General features: G+C 50.5%; 1 protein-coding gene across 1 annotated transcript in view; it reads right to left on the reverse strand.

Annotated features, from left to right (window-relative positions):
* Positions 1 to 15,053, reverse strand: part of LPAR3 (lysophosphatidic acid receptor 3) — a 51,780-nt gene extending 36,727 nt beyond the window's left edge. The window contains exon 1 of the mRNA XM_083158239.1: positions 14,935 to 15,053. The gene's annotated coding sequence lies outside the window, so the exon portion shown is untranslated. The remainder of the gene's footprint in view (positions 1 to 14,934) is intronic.
* Between the last annotated feature and the right edge of the window lie 9,123 nt (positions 15,054 to 24,176).

Genomic DNA, 24,176 nt, shown 5'->3' on the forward strand with positions numbered 1-24,176 from the left:
ACACACGCAACGGCCCCAGCTCACGTATGTGCTTATACCTGTAACTACACACGCACTGGCCTAGCACACGTATGTGCTTATACCTGTAACTACACACGCACCAGCCCCAGCTCGCGTATGTGCTTATACCTGTAACTACACACGCACCGGCCCCAGCACACGTATGTGCTTAAACCTGTAACTACACACGCAACGGCCCCAGCTCACGTATGTGCTTATACCTGTAACTACACACGCACTGGCCTAGCACACATATGTGCTTATACCTGTAACTACACACGCACCGGCCCCAGCACACGTATGTGCCTATACCTGTAACTACACATGCACCGGCCCCAGCTCATGTATGCGCTTATACCTGTAACTACACACGCACCGGCCCCAGCTCACGTATGCGCTTATACCTGTAACTACACACGCACCGGCCCCAGCTCACGTATGTGCTTATACCTGTAACTACACATGCACCGGCCCCAGCTCACGTATGTGCCTATACCTGTAACTACACATGCACCGGCCCCAGCTCATGTATGCGCTTATACCTGTAACTACACACGCACCGGCCCCAGCTCACGTATGCGCTTATACCTGTAACTACACACGCACCGGCCCCAGCTCACATATGTGCCTATACCTGTAACTACACACGCACCGGCCCCAGCTCATGTATGCGCTTATACCTGTAACTACACACGCACCGGCCCCAGCTCACGTATGCGCTTATACCTGTAACTACACACGCACCGGCCCCAGCTCACGTATGCGCTTATACCTGTAACTACACATGCACCGGCCCCAGCTCACGTATGTGCTTATACCTGTAACTACACACGCACCGGCCCCAGCTCACGTATGTGCTTATACCTGTAACTACACACGCACCGGCCCCAGCACACGTATGTGCTTATACCTGTAACTACACACGCACCGGCCCCAGCACACGTATGTGCTTATACCTGTAACTACACACGCACCGGCCCCAGCACACGTATGTGCTTATACCTGTAACTACACACGCACCGGCCCCAGCACACGTATGTGCTTATACCTGTAACTACACACGCAACGGCCCCAGCTCACGTATGTGCTTATACCTGTAACTGCACACGCACTGGCCCCAGCTCACATATGTGCTTATACCTGTAACTACACACGCACCGGCCCCAGCACACGTATGTGCTTATACCTGTAACTACACACGCACCGGACCCAGCTCACGTATGTGCTTATACCTGTAATTACACACGCACCGGCCCCAGATCACGTATGTGCTTATACCTGTAACTACACACGAACCGGCCCCGCACACGTATGTGCTTATACCTGTAACTACACATGCAACGGCCCCAGCTCACGTATGTGCTTATACCTGTAACTACACACGCACTGGCCTAGCACACGTATGTGCTTATACCTGTAACTACACACGCACCGGCCCCAGCACACGTATGTGCCTATACCTGTAACTACACATGCACCGGCCCCAGCTCATGTATGCGCTTATACCTGTAACTACACACGCACCGGCCCCAGCTCACGTATGCGCTTATACCTGTAACTACACACGCACCGGCCCCAGCTCACGTATGTGCTTATACCTGTAACTACACATGCACCGGCCCCAGCTCACGTATGTGCCTATACCTGTAACTACACATGCACCGGCCCCAGCTCATGTATGCGCTTATACCTGTAACTACACACGCACCGGCCCCAGCTCACGTATGCGCTTATACCTGTAACTACACACGCACCGGCCCCAGCTCACGTATGTGCTTATACCTGTATCTACACACGCACCGGCCCAGCTCACGTATGTGCTTATACCTGTAACTACACACGCACCGGCCCCAGCTCACGTATGTGCTTATACCTGTAACTACACACGCACCGGCCCCAGCTCACGTATGTGCTTATACCTGTAACTACACACGCACCGGCCCCAGCACACGTATGTGCTTATACCTGTAACTACACACGCACCGGCCCCAGCACACGTATGTGCTTATACCTGTAACTACACACGCACCGGCCCCAGCACACGTATGTGCTTATACCTGTAACTACACACGCACCGGCCCCAGCACACATATGTGCTTATACCTGTAACTACACACGCACCGGCCCCAGCACACGTATGTGCTTATACCTGTAACTACACACGCACCGGCCCCAGCACACGTATGTGCTTATACCTGTAACTACACACGCACCGGCCCCAGCTCACGTATGTGCTTATACCTGTAACTACACACGCACCGGCCCCAGCTCACGTATGTGCTTATACCTGTAACTACACACGCACCGGCCCCAGCTCACATATGTGCTTATACCTGTAACTACACACGCACCGGCCCCAGCTCACGTATGTGCTTATACCTGTAACTACACACGCACCGGCCCCAGCTCACGTATGTGCTTATACCTGTAACTACACTCGCACCGGCCCCAGCTCACGTATGTGCTTATACCTGTAACTGCACACGCACCGGCCCCAGCTCACATATGTGCTTATACCTGTAACTACACACGCACCGGCCCCAGCACACGTATGTGCTTATACCTGTAACTACACACGCACCGGACCCAGCTCACGTATGTGCTTATACCTGTAACTACACACGCACCGGACCCAGCTCACGTATGTGCTTATACCTGTAACTACACACGCACCGGCCCCAGCACACGTATGTGCTTATACCTGTAACTACACACGCACCGGACCCAGCTCACGTATGTGCTTATACCTGTAATTACACACGCACCGGCCCCAGCTCACGTATGTACTTATACCTGTAACTCTACACAACACCGGCCCCAGCTCACGTATGTGCTTATACCTGTAACTCTACACAACACCGGCCCCAGCTCACGTATGTGCTTATACCGGTAACTACACACGCACCGGCCCCAGCTCACGTATGTGCTTATACCGGTAACTACACACGCACCGGCCCCAGCTCACGTATGTGCTTATACCGGTAACTACACACGCACCGGCCCCAGCAAACGTATGCGCTTATACCTGTAACTACACACGCACCGGCCCCAGCTCACGTATGCGCTTATACCTGTAACTACACACGCACCGGCCCCAGCTCACGTATGTGCTTATACCTGTAACTACACACGCACCGGCCCCAGCTCACGTATGTGCTTATACCTGTAACTACACACGCACCGGCCCCAGCTCACGTATGCGCTTATACCTGTAACTACACACGCACCGGCCCCAGCTCACGTATGTGCTTATACCTGTAACTACACATGCACCGGCCCCAGCTCACGTATGTGCTTATACCTGTAACTACACACGCACCGGCCCCAGCTCACGTATGCGCTTATACCTGTAACTACACACGCACCGGACCCAGCTCACGTATGCGCTTATACCTGTAACTACACATGCACCGGCCCCAGCTCACGTATGTGCTTATACCTGTAACTACACACGCACCGGCCCCAGCTCACATATGTGCTTATACCTGTAACTACACACGCACCGGCCCCAGCTCACGTATGTGCTTATACCTGAATCTACATACGCACAGGCCCCAGCTCATGTATGTGCTTATACCGGTAACTACACACGAACTGGCTCGCACACATATGTGCTTATACCTGTAACTACACATGCACCGGACCCATCTCACGTATGTGCTTATACCTGTAACTACACATGCACCGGACCCAGCTCACGTATGTGCTTATACCTGTAACTACACACGCACTGGCCTAGCACACGTATGTGCTTATACCTGTAACTACACACGCACCGGCCCAGCACACGTATGTGCTTATACCTGTAACTACACACGCACCGGCCCCAGCTCACGTATGTGCTTATACCTGTATCTACATACGCACAGGCCCCAGCTCATGTATGTGCTTATACCTGTAACTACACACGAACTGGCTCGCACACGTATGTGCTTATACCTGTAACTACACATGCACCGGACCCAGCTCACGTATGCGCTTATACCTGTAACTACACACGCACCGGCCCCAGCTCACGTATGTGCCTATACCTGTAACTACACATGCACCGACCCCAGCTCACGTATGTGCTTATACCTGTAACTACACACGCACCGGCCCCAGCACACGTATGTGCTTATACCTGTAACTACACACGCACCGGCCCCAGCTCACGTATGTGCTTATACCTGTAACTACACACGCACCGGCCCCAGCTCACGTATGTGCTTATACCTGTAACTACACACGCACCGGCCCCAGCTCACATATGTGCTTATACCTGTAACTACACACGCACCGGCCCCAGCTCACGTATGTGCTTATACCTGTAACTACACACGCACCGGCCCCAGCTCACGTATGTGCTTATACCTGTAACTGCACACGCACCGGCCCCAGCTCACGTATGTGCTTATACCTGTAACTGCACACGCACCGGCCCCAGCTCACATATGTGCTTATACCTGTAACTACACACGCACCGGCCCCAGCACACGTATGTGCTTATACCTGTAACTACACACGCACCGGACCCAGCTCACGTATGTGCTTATACCTGTAACTACACACGCACCGGACCCAGCTCACGTATGTGCTTATACCTGTAACTACACACGCACCGGCCCCAGCACACGTATGTGCTTATACCTGTAACTCTACACAACACCGGCCCCAGCTCACGTATGTGCTTATACCTGTAACTCTACACAACACCGGCCCCAGCTCACGTATGTGCTTATACCGGTAACTACACACGCACCGGCCCCAGCTCACGTATGTGCTTATACCGGTAACTACACACGCACCGGCCCCAGCTCACGTATGCGCTTATACCGGTAACTACACACGCACCGGCCCCAGCAAACGTATGCGCTTATACCTGTAACTACACACGCACCGGCCCCAGCTCACGTATGCGCTTATACCTGTAACTACACACGCACCGGCCCCAGCTCACGTATGTGCTTATACCTGTAACTACACACGCACCGGCCCCAGCTCACATATGCGCTTATACCTGTAACTACACACGCACCGGCCCCAGCTCACGTATGCGCTTATACCTGTAACTACACACGCACCGGCCCCAGCTCACGTATGTGCTTATACCTGTAACTACACATGCACCGGCCCCAGCTCATGTATGTGCTTATACCTGTAACTACACACGCACCGGCCCCAGCTCACGTATGCGCTTATACCTGTAACTACACACGCACCGGACCCAGCTCACGTATGCGCTTATACCTGTAACTACACATGCACCGGCCCCAGCTCACGTATGTGCTTATACCTGTAACTACACACGCACCGGCCCCAGCTCACATATGTGCTTATACCTGTAACTACACACGCACCGGCCCCAGCTCACGTATGTGCTTATACCTGTATCTACATACGCACAGGCCCCAGCTCATGTATGTGCTTATACCGGTAACTACACACGAACTGGCTCGCACACATATGTGCTTATACCTGTAACTACACATGCACCGGACCCATCTCACGTATGTGCTTATACCTGTAACTACACATGCACCGGACCCAGCTCACGTATGTGCTTATACCTGTAACTACACACGCACTGGCCTAGCACACGTATGTGCTTATACCTGTAACTACACACGCACCGGCCCAGCTCACGTATGTGCTTATACCTGTAACTACACACGCACCGGCCCCAGCTCACGTATGTGCTTATACCTGTATCTACATACGCACAGGCCCCAGCTCATGTATGTGCTTATACCTGTAACTACACACGAACTGGCTCGCACACGTATGTGCTTATACCTGTAACTACACATGCACCGGACCCAGCTCACGTATGTGCTTATACCTGTAACTACACATGCACCGGACCCAGCTCACGTATGTGCTTATACCTGTAACTACACATGCACTGGCCTAGCACACGTATGTGCTTATACCTGTAACTACACACGCACCGGCCCAGCTCACGTATATGCTTATACCTGTAACTACACACGCACCGGCCCCAGCTCACGCATGTGCTTATACCTGTAACTACACACGCACCGGCCCCAGCTCACGTATGTGCTTATACCTGTAACTACATACGCACCGGCCCCAGCTCTTGTATGTGCTTATACCTGTAACTACACACAAACTGGCCCCGCACACGTATGTGCTTATACCTGTAACTACACATGCACCGGACCCAGCTCACGTATGTGCTTATACCTGTAATTACACATGCACCGGACCCAGCTCACGTATGTGCTTATACCTGTAACTACACACGCACCGGCCCCAGCTCACGTATGTGCTTATACCTGTAACTACACACGCACCGGCCCAAGCTCACGTATGTGCTTATACCTGTAACTACACACGCACCGGCCCCAGCTCACGTATGTGCTTATACCTGTAACTACACACGCACCGGCCCAAGCTCACGTATGTGCTTATACCTGTAACTACACACGCACCGGCCCCAGCTCACGTATGTGCTTATACCTGTAACTACACACGCACCGGCCCCAGCTCACGTATGTGCTTATACCTGTAACTACACACGCACCGGCCCCAGCTCACGTATGTGCTTATACCTGTAACTACACACGCACCGGCCCCAGCTCACGTATGTGCTTATACCTGTAACTACACACGCAACGGCCCCAGCTCACGTATGTGCTTATACCTGTAACTGCACACGCATCGGCCCCAGCTCACGTATGTGCTTATACCTGTAACTGCACACGCACCGGCCCCAGCACACGTATGTGCTTATACCTGTAACTGCACACGCACCGGACCCAGCTCACGTATGTGCTTATACCTGTAACTACACACGCACCGGCCCCAGCTCACGTATGTGCTTATACCTGTAACTACATACGCACCGGCCCCAGCTCTTGTATGTGCTTATACCTGTAACTACACACGCACCGGCCCCAGCTCACGTATGTGCTTATACCTGTAACTACACACGCACCGGCCCCAGCTCACGTATGTGCTTATACCTGTAACTACACATGCACCGGCCCCAGCTCACGTATGTGCTTATACCTGTAACTCTACACAACACCGGCCCCAGCTCACGTATGTGCTTATACCTGTAACTACACACGCACCGGCCCCAGCTCATGTATGTGCTTATACCTGTAACTACATACGCACCGGCCCCAGCTCACGTATGTGCTTATACCTGTAACTACACATGCACTGGCCTAGCACACGTATGTGCTTATACCTGTAACTACACACGCACCGGCCCAGCTCACGTATATGCTTATACCTGTAACTACACACGCACCGGCCCCAGCTCACGCATGTGCTTATACCTGTAACTACACACGCACCGGCCCCAGCTCACGTATGTGCTTATACCTGTAACTACACACGCACCGGCCCCAGCACACGTATGTGCTTATACCTGTAACTACACACGCACCGGCCCCAGCACACGTATGTGCTTATACCTGTAACTACACACAAACTGGCCCCGCACACGTATGTGCTTATACCTGTAACTACACACGCACCGGACCCAGCTCACGTATGTGCTTATACCTTTAACTACACACGCACCGGCCCCAGCTCACGTATGTGCTTATACCTGTAACTACACACGCACCATCCCCAGCTCACGTATGTGCTTATACCTGTAACTACACACGCACCGGCCCCAGCTCACGTATGTGCTTATACCTGTAGCTACACACGCACCGGCCCAAGCTCACGTATGTGCTTATACCTGTAACTACACACGCACCGGCCCCAGCTCACGTATGTGCTTATACCTGTAGCTACACACGCACCGGCCCAAGCTCACGTATGTGCTTATACCTGTAACTACACACGCACCGGCCCCAGCTCACGTATGTGCTTATACCTGTAACTACACACGCACCGGCCCCAGCTCACGTATGTGCTTATACCTGTAACTACACACGCACCGGCCCCAGCTCACGTATGTGCTTATACCTGTAACTACACACGCACCGGCCCCAGCTCACGTATGTGCTTATACCTGTAACTACACACGCAACGGCCCCAGCTCACGTATGTGCTTATACCTGTAACTGCACACGCATCGGCCCCAGCTCACGTATGTGCTTATACCTGTAACTGCACACGCACCGGACCCAGCTTACGTATGTGCTTATACCTGTAATTACACACGCACCGGACCCAGCTCACGTATGTGCTTATACCTGTAACTACACACGCACCGGCCCCAGCTCACGTATGTGCTTATACCTGTAACTACACACGCAACGGCCCCAGCTCACGTATGTGCTTATACCTGTAACTACACACGCACCGGACCCAGCTCACGTATGTGCTTATACCTGTAATTACACACGCACCGGCCCCAGCTCACGTATGTGCTTATACCTGTAACTACATACGCACCGGCCCCAGCTCTTGTATGTGCTTATACCTGTAACTACACACGCACCGGCCCCAGCTCACGTATGTGCTTATACCTGTAACTACACACGCACCGGCCCCAGCTCACGTATGTGCTTATACCTGTAACTACACACGCACCGGCCCCAGCTCACGTATGTGCTTATACCTGTAGCTACACACGCACCGGCCCAAGCTCACGTATGTGCTTATACCTGTAACTACACACGCACCGGCCCCAGCTCACGTATGTGCTTATACCTGTAACTACACACGCACCGGCCCCAGCTCACGTATGTGCTTATACCTGTAACTACACACGCACCGGCCCCAGCTCACGTATGTGCTTATACCTGTAACTACACACGCACCGGCCCCAGCACACGTATGTGCTTATACCTGTAACTACACACGCACCGGACCCAGCTCACGTATGTGCTTATACCTGTAATTACACACGCACCGGCCCCAGCTCACGTATGTGCTTATACCTGTAACTACATACACACCGGCCCCAGCTCTTGTATGTGCTTATACCTGTAACTACACACGCACCGGCCCCAGCTCACGTATGTGCTTATACCTGTAACTACACACGCACCGGCCCCAGCTCACGTATGTGCTTATACCTGTAACTACACACGCACCGGCCCCAGCTCACGTATGTGCTTATACCTGTAACTACATACGCACCGGCCCCAGCTCACGTATGTGCTTATACCTGTAACTACACACGCACCGGACCCAGCTCACGTATGTGCTTATACCTGTAACTACACACGCACCGGCCCCAGCTCACGTATGTGCTTATACCTGTAACTACACACGCAACGGCCCCAGCTCACGTATGTGCTTATACCTGTAACTGCGTCCAATGCTGCAGAACCCAATCGCACAGAACCGGTGCTGCTCACACAACTGGACCGGAATGAGGCCGCACCTGCCTCCAATGCTGCAGAACCCAATCGCACAGAACCGGTGCTGCTCACACAACTGGACCGGAATGAGGCCGCACCTGCCTCCAATGCTGCAGAACCCAATCACACAGAACCGGTGCTGCTCATACAACTGGACCGGAATAAGGTCCTACCTGCGTCCAATGCTGCAGAACCCAATAGCACAGAACCGGTGCTGCTCACACAACTGGACCAGAATAAGGTCCGACCTGCCTCAAATGCTGCAGAACCCAATCACACAGAACCGGTGCTGCTCACACAACTGGACCGGAATAAGGTCCTACCTGCGTCCGATGCTGCAGAACCCAATCACACAGAACCGGTGCTGCTCACACAACTGGACCGGAATAAGGTCCTACCTGCGTCCGATGCTGCAGAACCCAATCACACAGAACCGGTGCTGCTCACACAACTGGACCGGAATAAGGTCCGACCTGCCTCCAATGCTGCAGAACCCAATCACACAGAACCGGTGCTGCTCACACAACTGGACCGGAATAAGGTCCGACCTGCCTCCAATGCTGCAGAACCCAATAGCACAGAACCGGTGCTGCTCATACAACTGGACCGGAATAAGGTCCGACCTGCGTCCAGTGCTGCAGAACCCAATCACACAGAACCGGTGCTGCTCACACAACTGGACCGGAATGAGGCCGCACCTGCGTCCAATGCTGCAGAACCCAATCACACAGAACCGGTGCTGCTCATACAACTGGACCGGAATAAGGTCCGACCTGCGTCCAATGCTGCAGAACCCAATCACACAGAACCGGTGCTGCTCACACAACTGGACCGGAATAAGGTCCGACCTGCGTCCGATGCTGCAGAACCCAATCACACAGAACCGGTGCTGCTCACACAACTGGACCGGAATAAGGTCCGACCTGCGTCCAATGCTGCAGAACCCAATCACACAGAACCGGTGCTGCTCACACAACTGGACCGGAATGAGGCCGCACCTGCCTCCAATGCTGCAGAATTCAATAGCACAGAACCGGTGCTGCTCATACAACTGGACCGGAATAAGGTCCGACCTGCGTCCAATGCTGCAGAACCCAATCACACAGAACCGGTGCTGCTCACACAACTGGACCGGAATAAGGTCCGACCTGCGTCCAATGCTGCAGAACCCAATCACACAGAACCGGTGCTGCTCATACAACTGGACCGGAATAAGGTCCGACCTGCGTCCAATGCTGCAGAACCCAATCACACAGAACCGGTGCTGCTCACACAACTGGACCGGAATAAGGTCCGACCTGCGTCCGATGCTGCAGAACCCAATCACACAGAACCGGTGCTGCTCACACAACTGGACCGGAATGAGGCCGCACCTGCCTCCAATCCTGCAGAACCCAATCACACAGAAACGGTGCTGCTCACACAACTGGACCGGAATAAGGTCCGACCTGCGTCCAATGCTGCAGAACCCAATCACACAGAACCGGTGCTGCTCATACAACTGGACCGGAATAAGGTCCGACCTGCGTCCAATGCTGCAGAACCCAATCACACAGAACCGGTGCTGCTCATACAACTGGACCGGAATAAGGTCCGACCTGCGTCCAATGCTGCAGAACCCAATCACACAGAACCGGTGCTGCTCACACAACTGGACCGGAATAAGGTCCGACCTGCGTCCGATGCTGCAGAACCCAATCACACAGAACCGGTGCTGCTCACACAACTGGACCGGAATGAGGCCGCACCTGCCTCCAATCCTGCAGAACCCAATCACACAGAAACGGTGCTGCTCACACAACTGGACCGGAATAAGGTCCGACCTGCGTCCAATGCTGCAGAACCCAATCACACAGAACCGGTGCTGCGCATACAACTGGACCGGAATAAGGTCCGACCTGCGTCCGATGCTGCAGAACCCAATCACACAGAACCGGTGCTGCTCATACAACTGGACCGGAATAAGGTCCGACCTGCGTCCGATGCTGCAGAACCCAATCACACAGAACCGGTGCTGCTCATACAACTGGACCGGAATGAGGCCGCACCTGCGTCCAATCCTGCAGAACCCAATCACACAGAACCGGTGCTGCTCACACAACTGGACCGGAATGAGGTCCGACCTGCCTCCAATGCTGCAGAACCCAATAGCACAGAACCAGTGCTGCTCATACAACTGGACCGGAATAAGGTCCGACCTGCGTCCAATGCTGCAGAACCCAATCACACAGAACCGGTGCTGCTCATACAACTGGACCGGAATAAGGTCCGACCTGCGTCCAATGCTGCAGAACCCAATCACACAGAACCGGTGCTGCTCACACAACTGGACCGGAATGAGGCCGCACCTGCGTCCAATGCTGCAGAACCCAATCACACAGAACCGGTGCTGCTCATACAACTGGACCGGAATAAGGTCCGACCTGCGTCCAATGCTGCAGAACCCAATCACACAGAACCGGTGCTGCTCACACAACTGGACCGGAATGAGGCCGCACCTGCGTCCAATGCTGCAGAACCCAATCACACAGAACCGGTGCTGCTCATACAACTGGACCGGAATAAGGTCCGACCTGCGTCCAATGCTGCAGAACCCAATCACACAGAACCGGTGCTGCTCACACAACTGGACCGGAATAAGGTCCGACCTGCGTCCGATGCTGCAGAACCCAATCACACAGAACCGGTGCTGCTCACACAACTGGACCGGAATAAGGTCCGACCTGCGTCCAATGCTGCAGAACCCAATCACACAGAACCGGTGCTGCTCACACAACTGGACCGGAATGAGGCCGCACCTGCCTCCAATGCTGCAGAATTCAATAGCACAGAACCGGTGCTGCTCATACAACTGGACCGGAATAAGGTCCGACCTGCGTCCGATGCTGCAGAACCCAATCACACAGAACCGGTGCTGCGCATACAACTGGACCGGAATAAGGTCCGACCTGCGTCCGATGCTGCAGAACCCAATCACACAGAACCGGTGCTGCTCATACAACTGGACCGGAATAAGGTCCGACCTGCGTCCGATGCTGCAGAACCCAATCACACAGAACCGGTGCTGCTCATACAACTGGACCGGAATGAGGCCGCACCTGCGTCCAATCCTGCAGAACCCAATCACACAGAACCGGTGCTGCTCATACAACTGGACCGGAATGAGGCCGCACCTGCGTCCAATGCTGCAGAACCCAATAGCACAGAACCGGTGCTGCTCATACAACTGGACCGGAATGAGGCCGCACCTGCGTCCAATGCTGAAGAACCCAATCACACAGAACCGGTGCTGCGCATACAACTGGACCGGAATAAGGTCCGACCTGCGTCCAATGCTGCAGAACCCAATCACACAGAACCGGTGCTGCTCATACAACTGATCGGAAGGAACTCGTTGTCTGGTACTTTATCTCTCTCTATAGGACCCGCTCTGGAAATCAGCAGCATTAACATATGATAGAAATAAATAAAATTATGTCCATGCTGCCGACATCTCCCGACACCTACCACCGTCCTCCCTACATGACGGCGCAGTCCCTATCATTCCCCATAGTGAGTAATAGGGACTGAGTGGTCTGTGTACCAACCGTCGAAGAGAGATAAAGTAACAATGGTACTTATGTAGTATCTGGGCTGCCGATTTTTTGATTGTATGCCTTAAGTTAAGGCATACAATCAGATGCGATGCGATACGATATCGCATCGCATCGCATACGATGCGATGCGATGCGATGCGATGACCCGATTTTTCCATAGGATTCAATGTTAAAATGGACTGAGTCCATTTTAACATGGAATTCAATGGGAAAAAGGGGTCCTTTTCATACCCCTACTATCCAAGTGGGCATGGAGTTGGATATAAACCTGTGGCGAGCGTAGCGAGCCACCGAGCCCGAAGCGTGGCGAGCGAAGCGAGCCCCGCGAGGGGACGGTATTCTGTTTCCCCTCGCGGGGCTCGCTACGCTCGCCACGCTTCGGGCTCGGTGGCTCGCTACGCTCGCCACAGGTTTATATCCAACTCCTTGCCCACTTGGATAGTAGGGGTATGAAAAGGACCCCTTTTTCCCATTGAATTCCATGTTAAAATGGACTCAGACCATTTTAACATTGATTCCTATGGAAAAATCGGGTCCATCGCATCGCATCGCATCGCATGCGATATGGTCGGGTGCGATGCGATGCGATGGACCCGATTTCAAAATCGGCAGCCCAGTTACTACATAAGTACTGTAACAATCAACCTGCTCTTAACTGCCATGTTACAGGATGTTTGAAAAGTGACAGTTAAGGGCTGGTTGGCGGGTACTTCATCTCTCTCCATTGTATCGCTCTCCAAGGCTGCAATTCATGCCATACTGTATATACATGGTCACTATTACGTCCTCCCTAGGTCGCATCCTACTGACACATGCAGCCGGCGTGTCTCCATGTCGGCAGTGCACGGGAGCTGGGGAGCGGCTGAGGCCTCCGGCTGCATCATTGGGGCAGATGTATTAAGCCTTAAAAATATATAAACGCAAGGGTGATACAGAGTGATTCATGTCCAGCCAATCAGCCCCATAACTGACATTTTTCAAACCCATCCTATAACATGACAGTTAGGGGCCAATTGGATGTTTATCACCCACGCGTTTATCTCTTTTTAAGGCTTAATACATTGTCCCCAGCTCTGTACTCCCTGACATGTCAGGACAGTCACATACACACACACACACACACACAAACAAACACACACACACAAACACACACACACACAAACACACACACACACTTCTCACATAGGAAGCAGAGTAAACGTGCAGTTTGTGTAAGGTGTATTGCATGCAGGCAGTATACAGCCCCGTATACAGAGGCGCAGTACAGCCCAGTATACAGAGGTGCAGTACAGCCCAGTATACAGAGGCGCAGTACAGCCCGGTATACAGAAGTGTACAGCCCAGTATACAGAGACGCAGTACAGCCTGGTATGCAGCAGTGTACAGCCCGGTATACAGAGGCGCAGTACAGCCTGGTATACAGCAGTGTACAGCCCGGTATACGGCAGTGTACAGTACAGTATACAGAGGCGTAGTACAGCCCGGTATACAGAGGCGCAGTACAGCCCGGTATACAGAGGCGCAGTACAGCCCGGTATACAGAAGCGCAGTACAGCCCGGTATACAGAGGCACAGTACAGCCCGGTATACAGAGGCGCAGTACAGCCCGGTATACAGAGGCGCAGTACAGCCCGGTATACAGAAGTATACAGCCCAGTATACAGAGGCGCAGTACAGCCCAGTATACAGAGGCGCAGTATAGCCCAGTATACAGAGGCGCAGTACAGCCCAGTATACAGAGGCGCAGTACAACCCGGTATACAGAAGTGTACAGCCCAGTATACAGAGACGCAGTACAGCCTGGTATACAGCAGTGTACAGCCCGGTATACGACAGTGTACAGCCCGGTATACGGCAGTGTACAGCCCGGTATACAGAGGCGCAGTACAGCCCAGTATACAGAGGCGCAGTACAGCCCAGTATACAGAGGCGCAGTACAGCCCAGTATACAGAGGCGCAGTACAGCCCAGTATACAGCCCGGTATACAGAGCTGTAGTGGAGTATATATCACAGGCAGGTTGTATCAGTCCTGTCATTCCTGCAGCCAGGATATACTCACCACCGGGTTAGATGCCCTCTGGGTACCAGCAGGTGTCCGGCACAGGCAGATGCAGCAGCACCATCTGGATGGTCAGAGAGGGAGCTGGGTGCATGGTGCAGGATGCAGCAGTCAGTGTGGTAGTATCTGGAGAGCTGGTCACAACTTGCAGCAGGCTACATGCTGTCTGATTGTCCCACCCCACGCAACACACAGCACCCAGCACACTCCCAGATTAACTCATCCCTCGCTTGTAGCATGCATTGCCTAACCCGGGGATGTGACACTGCTGTGCAATGCCCGTGCACACTACACACAGGAGTAACACAATGTGACGTTATACACAGACACACAAGAGTATCCCAATGTTATACACAGACACACAGGAGTATCCCAATGTTATACACAGACACACAGGAGTATCCCAATGTTATACACAGACACACAGGAGTATCCCAATGTTATACACAGACACACAGGAGTAACAAAATGTTATACACAGACACACAGGAGTAACAAAATGTTATACACAGACACACAGGAGTATCCCAATGTTATACACAGACACACAGGAGTAACACAATATGACGTTATACACAGACACAAAAGAGTAACACAATGTTATACACAGACACACAGGAGTAACACAATGTTATACACAGACACACAAGAGTATCCCAATATTATACACAGACACACAAGAGTATCCCAATATTATACACAGACACACAGGAGTAACACAATGTTATACACAGACACACAGGAGTATCCCAATGTTATACACAGACACACAGGAGTATCCCAATGTTATACACAGACACACAGGAGTATCCCAATGTTATACACAGACACACAGGAGTATCCCAATGTTATACACAGACACACAGGAGTAACACAATGTGACGTTATACACAGACACACAGGAGTACCACAATGTTATACACAGACACACAGGAGTATCCCAATGTTATACACAGACACACAGGAGTAACACAATGTTATACACAGACACACAAGAGTATCCCAATGTTATACACAGACACACAGGAGTATCCCAATGTTATACACAGACACACAGGAGTAACACAATGTGACGTTATACACAGACACAAAAGAGTAACACAATGTTATACACAGACACACAGGAGTAACACAATGTTATACACAGACACACAGGAGTATCCCAATGTTATACACAGACACACAGGAGTAACACAATGTGACATTATACACAGACACACAGGAGTAACACAATGTGACGTTATACACAGACACACAGGAGTAACACAATGTTATACACAGACACACAGGAATATCCCAATGTTATACACAGACACACAGGAGTAACACAATGTGACATTATACACAGACACACAGGAGTAACACAATGTAATACACAGACACACAGGAATATCCCAATGTTATACACAGACACACAGCAGTAACACAATGTGATACACAGACACACAGGAGTATCCCAATGTTATACACAGACACACAGCAGTAACACAATGTGACGTTATACACAGACACACAGGAGTAACACAATGTTATACACAGACACACAGGAGTATCCCAATGTTATACACAGACACACAGGAGTATCCCAATGTTACACACAGACACACAGGAGTAACACAATGTTATACACAGACACACAGCAGTAACACAATGTTATACACAGGCACACAGGAGTATCCCAATGTTATACACAGACACACAGGAGTAACACAATGTTATACACAGACACACAGGAGTAACACAATGTTATACACAGACACACAGGAGTATCCCAATGTTATACACAGACACACAGGAGTAACACAATGTTATACACAGACACACAGGAGTAACACAATGTTATACACAGACACACAGGAGTAACACAATGTTATACACAGACACACAGGAGTAACACAATGTTATACACAGGCACACAGTAGTATCCCAATGTTATACACAGACACACAGGAGTAACACAATGTTATACACAGACACACAGGAGTAACACAATGTGACATTATACACAGACACACAGGAGTAACACAATGTTATACACAGACACACAGGAGTAACACAATGTTATACACAGACACACAGGAGTAACACAATGTTACACACAGACACACAGGAGTAACACAATGTTACACACAGACACACAGGAGTATCCCAATGTTATACACAGACACACAGGAGTAACACAATGTTATACACAGACACACAGGAGTAACACAATGTTATACACAGACACACAGGAGTAACACAATGTTATACACAGACACACAGGAGTAACACAATGTTATACACAGGCACACAGGAGTATCCCAATGTTATACACAGACACACAGGAGTAACACAATGTTATACACAGACACACAGGAGTAACACAATGTGACATTATACACAGACACACAGGAGTAACACAATGTTATACACAGACACACAGGAGTAACACAATGTTATACACAGACACACAGGAGTATCCCAATGTTATACACAGACACACAGGAGTAACACAATGTTATACACAGACACACAGGAGTATCCCAATGTTATACACAGACACACAGGAGTAACACAATGTTATACACAGACACACAGGAGTAACACAATGTTATACACAGACACACAGGAGTACCACAATGTTATACACAGACACCCAGGAGTAACACAATGTGATGTTATACACAGACACACCGGAGTAACACAATGTGACGTTATACACAGACACACAGGAGTAACACAATGTTATACACAGACACACAGGAGTAACACAATGTTATACACAGACACGCAGGAGTACCACAATGTTATACACAGACACCCAGGAGTAACACAATGTGACGTTATACACAGACACACCGGAGTAACACAATGTGACGTTATACATAGACACACAGGAGTAACACAACGTTATACACAGACACACAGGAGTAACACAATGTTATACACAGACACACAGGAGTAACACAATGTTATACACAGACACACAGGAGTATCCCAATGTTATACACAGCCACACAGGAGTAACACAATGTGACATTATACACAGACACACAGGAGTATCTCAATGTTATACACAGACACACAGGAGTAACACAATGTGACATTATACACAGACACACAGGAGTAACACAATGTTATACACAGACACACAGGAGTAACACAATGTGACATTATACACAGACACGCAGGAGTAACACAATGTTATACACAAACACACATGAGTAACACAATGTTATACACAGACACACAGGAGTAACACAATGTTATACACAGACACACATGAGTAACACAATGTTATAGACAGAAACACAGGAGTAACACAATGTGACGTTATACACAGACACACAGGAGTAACACAATGTTATACACAGACACACAGGAGTAACACAATGTGACATTATACACAGACACGCAGGAGTAACACAATGTTATACACAAACACACATGAGTAACACAATGTTATACACAGACACACAGGAGTAACACAATGTTATACACAGACACGCAGGAGTACCACAATGTTATACACAGACACGCAGGAGTAACACAATGTTATACACAGACACAGCAGTAACACAATGTTATACACAGACACGCAGGAGTAACACAATGTGACGTTATACACAGACACACAGGAGTAACACAATGTTATACACAGACACGCAGGAGTACCACAATGTTATACACAGACACGCAGGAGTAACACAATGTGACGTTATACACAGACACGCAGGAGTACCACAATGTTATACACAGACACACAGGAGTAACACAATGTTATACACAGACACACAGGAGTATCCCAATGTTATACACAGACACACAGCAGTAACACAATGTGACGTTATACACAGACACACAGGAGTAACACAATGTTATACACAGACACACAGGAGTATCCCAATGTTATACACAGACACACAGGAGTATCCCAATGTTACACACAGACACACAGGAGTAACACAATGTTATACACAGACACACAGCAGTAACACAATGTTATACACAGGCACACAGGAGTATCCCAATGTTATACACAGACACACAGGAGTAACACAATGTTATACACAGACACACAGGAGTAACACAATGTTATACACAGACACACAGGAGTATCCCAATGTTATACACAGACACACAGGAGTAACACAATGTTATACACAGACACACAGGAGTAACACAATGTTATACACAGACACACAGGAGTAACACAATGTTATACACAGACACACAGGAGTAACACAATGTTATACACAGACACACAGGAGTAACACAATGTTATACACAGACACACAGGAGTAACACAATGTTATACACAGACACACAGGAGTAACACAATGTTATACACAGGCACACAGGAGTATCCCAATGTTATACACAGACACACAGGAGTAACACAATGTTATACACAGACACACAGGAGTATCCTAATGTTATACACAGACACACAGGAGTAACACAATGTTATACACATACACACAGGAGTAACACAATGTTATACACAGACACACAGGAGTAACACAATGTTATACACAGACACACAGGAGTAACACAATGTTACACACAGACACACAGGAGTATCCCAATGTTATACACAGACACACAGGAGTAACACAGTGTTATACACAGACACACAGGAGTAACACAATGTTATACACAGACACACAGGAGTAACACAATGTTATACACAGACACACAGGAGTAACACAATGTTATACACAGGCACACAGGAGTATCCCAATGTTATACACAGACACACAGGAGTAACACAATGTTATACACAGACACACAGGAGTAACACAATGTGACATTATACACAGACACACAGGAGTAACACAATGTTATACACAGACACACAGGAGTAACACAATGTTATACACAGACACACAGGAGTATCCCAATGTTATACACAGACACACAGGAGTAACACAATGTTATACACAGACACACAGGAGTAACACAATGTTATACACAGACACACAGGAGTACCACAATGTTATACACAGACACCCAGGAGTAACACAATGTGATGTTATACACAGACACACCGGAGTAACACAATGTGACGTTATACACAGACACACAGGAGTAACACAATGTTATACACAGACACACAGGAGTAACACAATGTTATACACAGACACGCAGGAGTACCACAATGTTATACACAGACACCCAGGAGTAACACAATGTGACGTTATACACAGACACACCGGAGTAACACAATGTGACGTTATACACAGACACACAGGAGTATCCCAATGTTATACACAGACACACAGGAGTATCCCAATGTTATACACAGACACACAGGAGTAACACAACGTTATACACAGACACACAGGAGTAACACAATGTTATACACAGACACACAGGAGTAACACAATGTTATACACAGACACACAGGAGTAACACAATGTTATACACAGACACACAGGAGTATCCCAATGTTATACACAGACACACAGGAGTAACACAATGTTATACACAGCCACACAGGAGTAACACAATGTGACATTATACACAGACACACAGGAGTATCCCAATGTTATACACAGACACACAGGAGTAACACAATGTGACATTATACACAGACACACAGGAGTAACACAATGTTATACACAGACACACAGGAGTAACACAATGTGACATTATACACAGACACGCAGGAGTAACACAATGTTATACACAAACACACATGAGTAACACAATGTTATACACAGACACACAGGAGTAACACAATGTTATACACAGACACACATGAGTAACACAATGTTATAGACAGAAACACAGGAGTAACACAATGTGACGTTATACACAGACACACAGGAGTAACACAATGTTATACACAGACACACAGGAGTAACACAATGTGACATTATACACAGACACGCAGGAGTAACACAATGTTATACACAAACACACATGAGTAACACAATGTTATACACAGACACACAGGAGTAACACAATGTTATACACAGACACGCAGGAGTACCACAATGTTATACACAGACACGCAGGAGTAACACAATGTTATACACAGACACAGCAGTAACACAATGTTATACACAGACACGCAGGAGTAACACAATGTGACGTTATACACAGACACACAGGAGTAACACAATGTTATACACAGACACGCAGGAGTACCACAATGTTATACACAGACACACAGGAGTAACACAATGTGACGTTATACACAGACACGCAGGAGTACCACAATGTTATACACAGACACGCAGGAGTAACACAATGTGACGTTATACACAGACACACAGGAGTAACACAATGTTATACACAGACACGCAGGAGTACCACAATGTTATACACAGACACGCAGGAGTAACACAATGTGACGTTATACACAGACACACAGGAGTAACACAATGTTATACACAGACACACAGGAGTAACACAATGTTATACACAGATACGCAGGAGTACCACAATGTTATACACAGACACACCGGAGTAACACAATGTGACGTTATACACAGACACACAGGAGTAACACAATGTTATACACAGACACACAGGAGTAACACAATGTTATACACAGACACACAGGAGTAACACAATGTTATACACATACACGCAGGAGTACCACAATGTTATACACAGACACGCAGGAGTAACACAATGTTATACACAGACAGGCAGGAGTAACACAATGTTATACACAGACAGGCAGGAGTAACACAATGTTATACACAGACAGGCAGGAGTAACACAATGTTATACACAGACAAGCAGGAGTAACACAATGTTATACACAGACACAGGAGTAACACAATGTGAGATTATATACACTCATAAGAGGGTACTTATGAGTTATCCGGGCGCCCGATTTCTAAATCGGGTCGGATCGGGCACATCGCATCGCATCGCATGCGACCATCGGATGCGATGCGATGCGATGACCCGATTTTTCCATAGGAATCAATGTTAAAATGGACTGAGTCCATTTTAACATGGAATTCAATGGGAAAAAGGGGTCCTTTTCATACCCCTACTATCCAAGTGGGCATGGAGTTGGATATAAACCTGTGGCGAGCGTAGCGAGCCACCGAGCCCGAAGCGTGGCGAGCGTAGCGAGCCCCGCGAGGGGACATAGAATACCGTCCCCTCGCGGGGCTCGCTTCGCTCGCCACGCTTCGGGCTCGGCAGGAGATGCCACGGTCTAGCAGTACAAGCGCTGGCATTCCCTGCGGGTGATGGCGACATGTGGGACTGCGCATCACCATCACTGCAGGGCATACACACAAAGTGATCAGTGCCCATTTCTAGTCAGATCACCCCGTGGTACGCCCCTTTACACTGCAGGTCCGATGTGAACACACTTCACCCACAGCACCCTACATTGTGCCTCACAGCATGCCCAAATTCATTGAAGCTATACAACTCAGGCTCCGTCCCAGTAGCGCAGCTGTACACCCCAGGATCCATCCCAGTAGTGCAGCTATACATCCTGGTTTAGTTCCCAGTAGTGCAACTATACACCATCAGTTATGTCACAGTAGTGTAGCTATTCACCCCCAGGTTCCGTCCCAGTAGCGCAGCTATTCACCCCCAGGTTCCGTCCCAGTAGCACAGCTATACACCCCGGGTTCCGTCCCAGTAGCACAGCTATACACCCCGGGTTCCGTCCCAGTAGCGCAGCTATACACCCCCAGGCTCCGTCCCAGTAGCGCAGCTATACACCCTGGGTTCCATTCCAGTAGCGCAGCTATACACCCTGGGTTCCGTCCCAGCAGCGCAGCTATACACCCCGAGTTCCGTCCCAGTAGCTCAGCTATACACCTCGGGTTCCATCCCAGTAGCACAGCTATACACCCCGGGTTCCGTCCCAGTAGCACAGCTATACACCCCGGGTTCCATCCCAGTAGCGCAGCTATACACCCCCAGGCTCCGTCCCAGTAGCGCAGCTATACACCCTGGGTTCCATTCCAGTAGCGCAGCTATACACCCTGGGTTCCGTCCCAGCAGCGCAGCTATACACCCCGAGTTCCGTCCCAGTAGCTCAGCTATACACCTCGGGTTCCGTCCCAGTAGCGCAGCTATACACCCCGGGTTCTGTCCCAGTAGCACAGCTATACACCCCCAGGCTCCGTCCCAGTAGCGCAGCTATTCACCCCCAGGTTCCGTCCCAGTAGCACAGCTATACACCCCGGGTTCCGTCCCAGTAGCACAGCTATACACCCCGGGTTCCGTCCCAGTAGCGCAGCTATACACCCCCAGGCTCCGTCCCAGTAGCGCAGCTATTCACCCCCAGGTTCCGTCCCAGTAGCGCAGCTATACACCCCGGGTTCCGTCCCAGTAGCACAGCTATACACCCCGGGTTCCGTCCCAGTAGCGCAGCTATACACCCCCAGGCTCCGTCCCAGTAGCGCAGCTATTCACCCCCAGGTTCCGTCCCAGTAGCACAGCTATACACCCCGGGTTCCGTCCCAGTAGCGCAGCTATACACCCCCAGGCTCCGTCCCAGTAGCGCAGCTATACACCCCGGGTTCCGTTCCAGTAGCGCAGGTATACACCCCGGGTTCCATCCCAGCAGCGCAGCTATACACCCCGAGTTCAGCAGCGCAGCTATACACCCCGAGTTCCGTCCCAGTAGCTCAGCTATACACCTCGGGTTCCGTCCCAGTAGCGCAGCTATACACCCCGAGTTCCGTCCCAGTAGCGCAGCTATACACCCCGAGTTCCGTCCCAGTAGCGCAGCTATACACCCCGGGCTCCGTCCCAGTAGCGCAGCTATACACCCCGGGTTCCGTCCCAGTAGCACAGCTGTACACCCCCAGGCTCCGTCCCAGTAGCGCAGCTATACACCCCAGGCTCCATCCCAGTAGCGCAGCTATACACCCCCAGCAGGGGCGTAGCGCCAATATTTGCATCCCCCGCCGGATAGTTTCGGCGCCTCCCCTCCCTAAATTTAGAGCTGCCCCCCCCCCCCTTCTTACAAAATGGCCCACGCAGCCCCCGCTCCCCCCAAGCAGTAGCGGGGGCTGCCTTACGCTATCTACGCCACTGACCCCCAGGCTCCGTCCCAGTAGCGCAGCTATACACCCCGGGTTCCGTCCCAGCAGCGCAGCAATACACCCCGAGTTCCGTCCAGTAGCTCAGCTATACACCTCGGGTTCCGTCCCAGTAGCGCAGCTATACACCCCGGGTTCCGTCCCAGTAGCGCAGCTATTCAACCCCAGGTTCCGTCCCAGTAGCACAGCTATACACCCCGGGTTCCGTCCCAGTAGCGCAGA

The sequence above is a fragment of the Crinia signifera genome, chromosome 8 (genome assembly GCF_055691185.1).
Source record: "Crinia signifera chromosome 8, ASM5569118v1, whole genome shotgun sequence".
Lineage (NCBI taxonomy): Eukaryota > Metazoa > Chordata > Amphibia > Anura > Myobatrachidae > Crinia > Crinia signifera.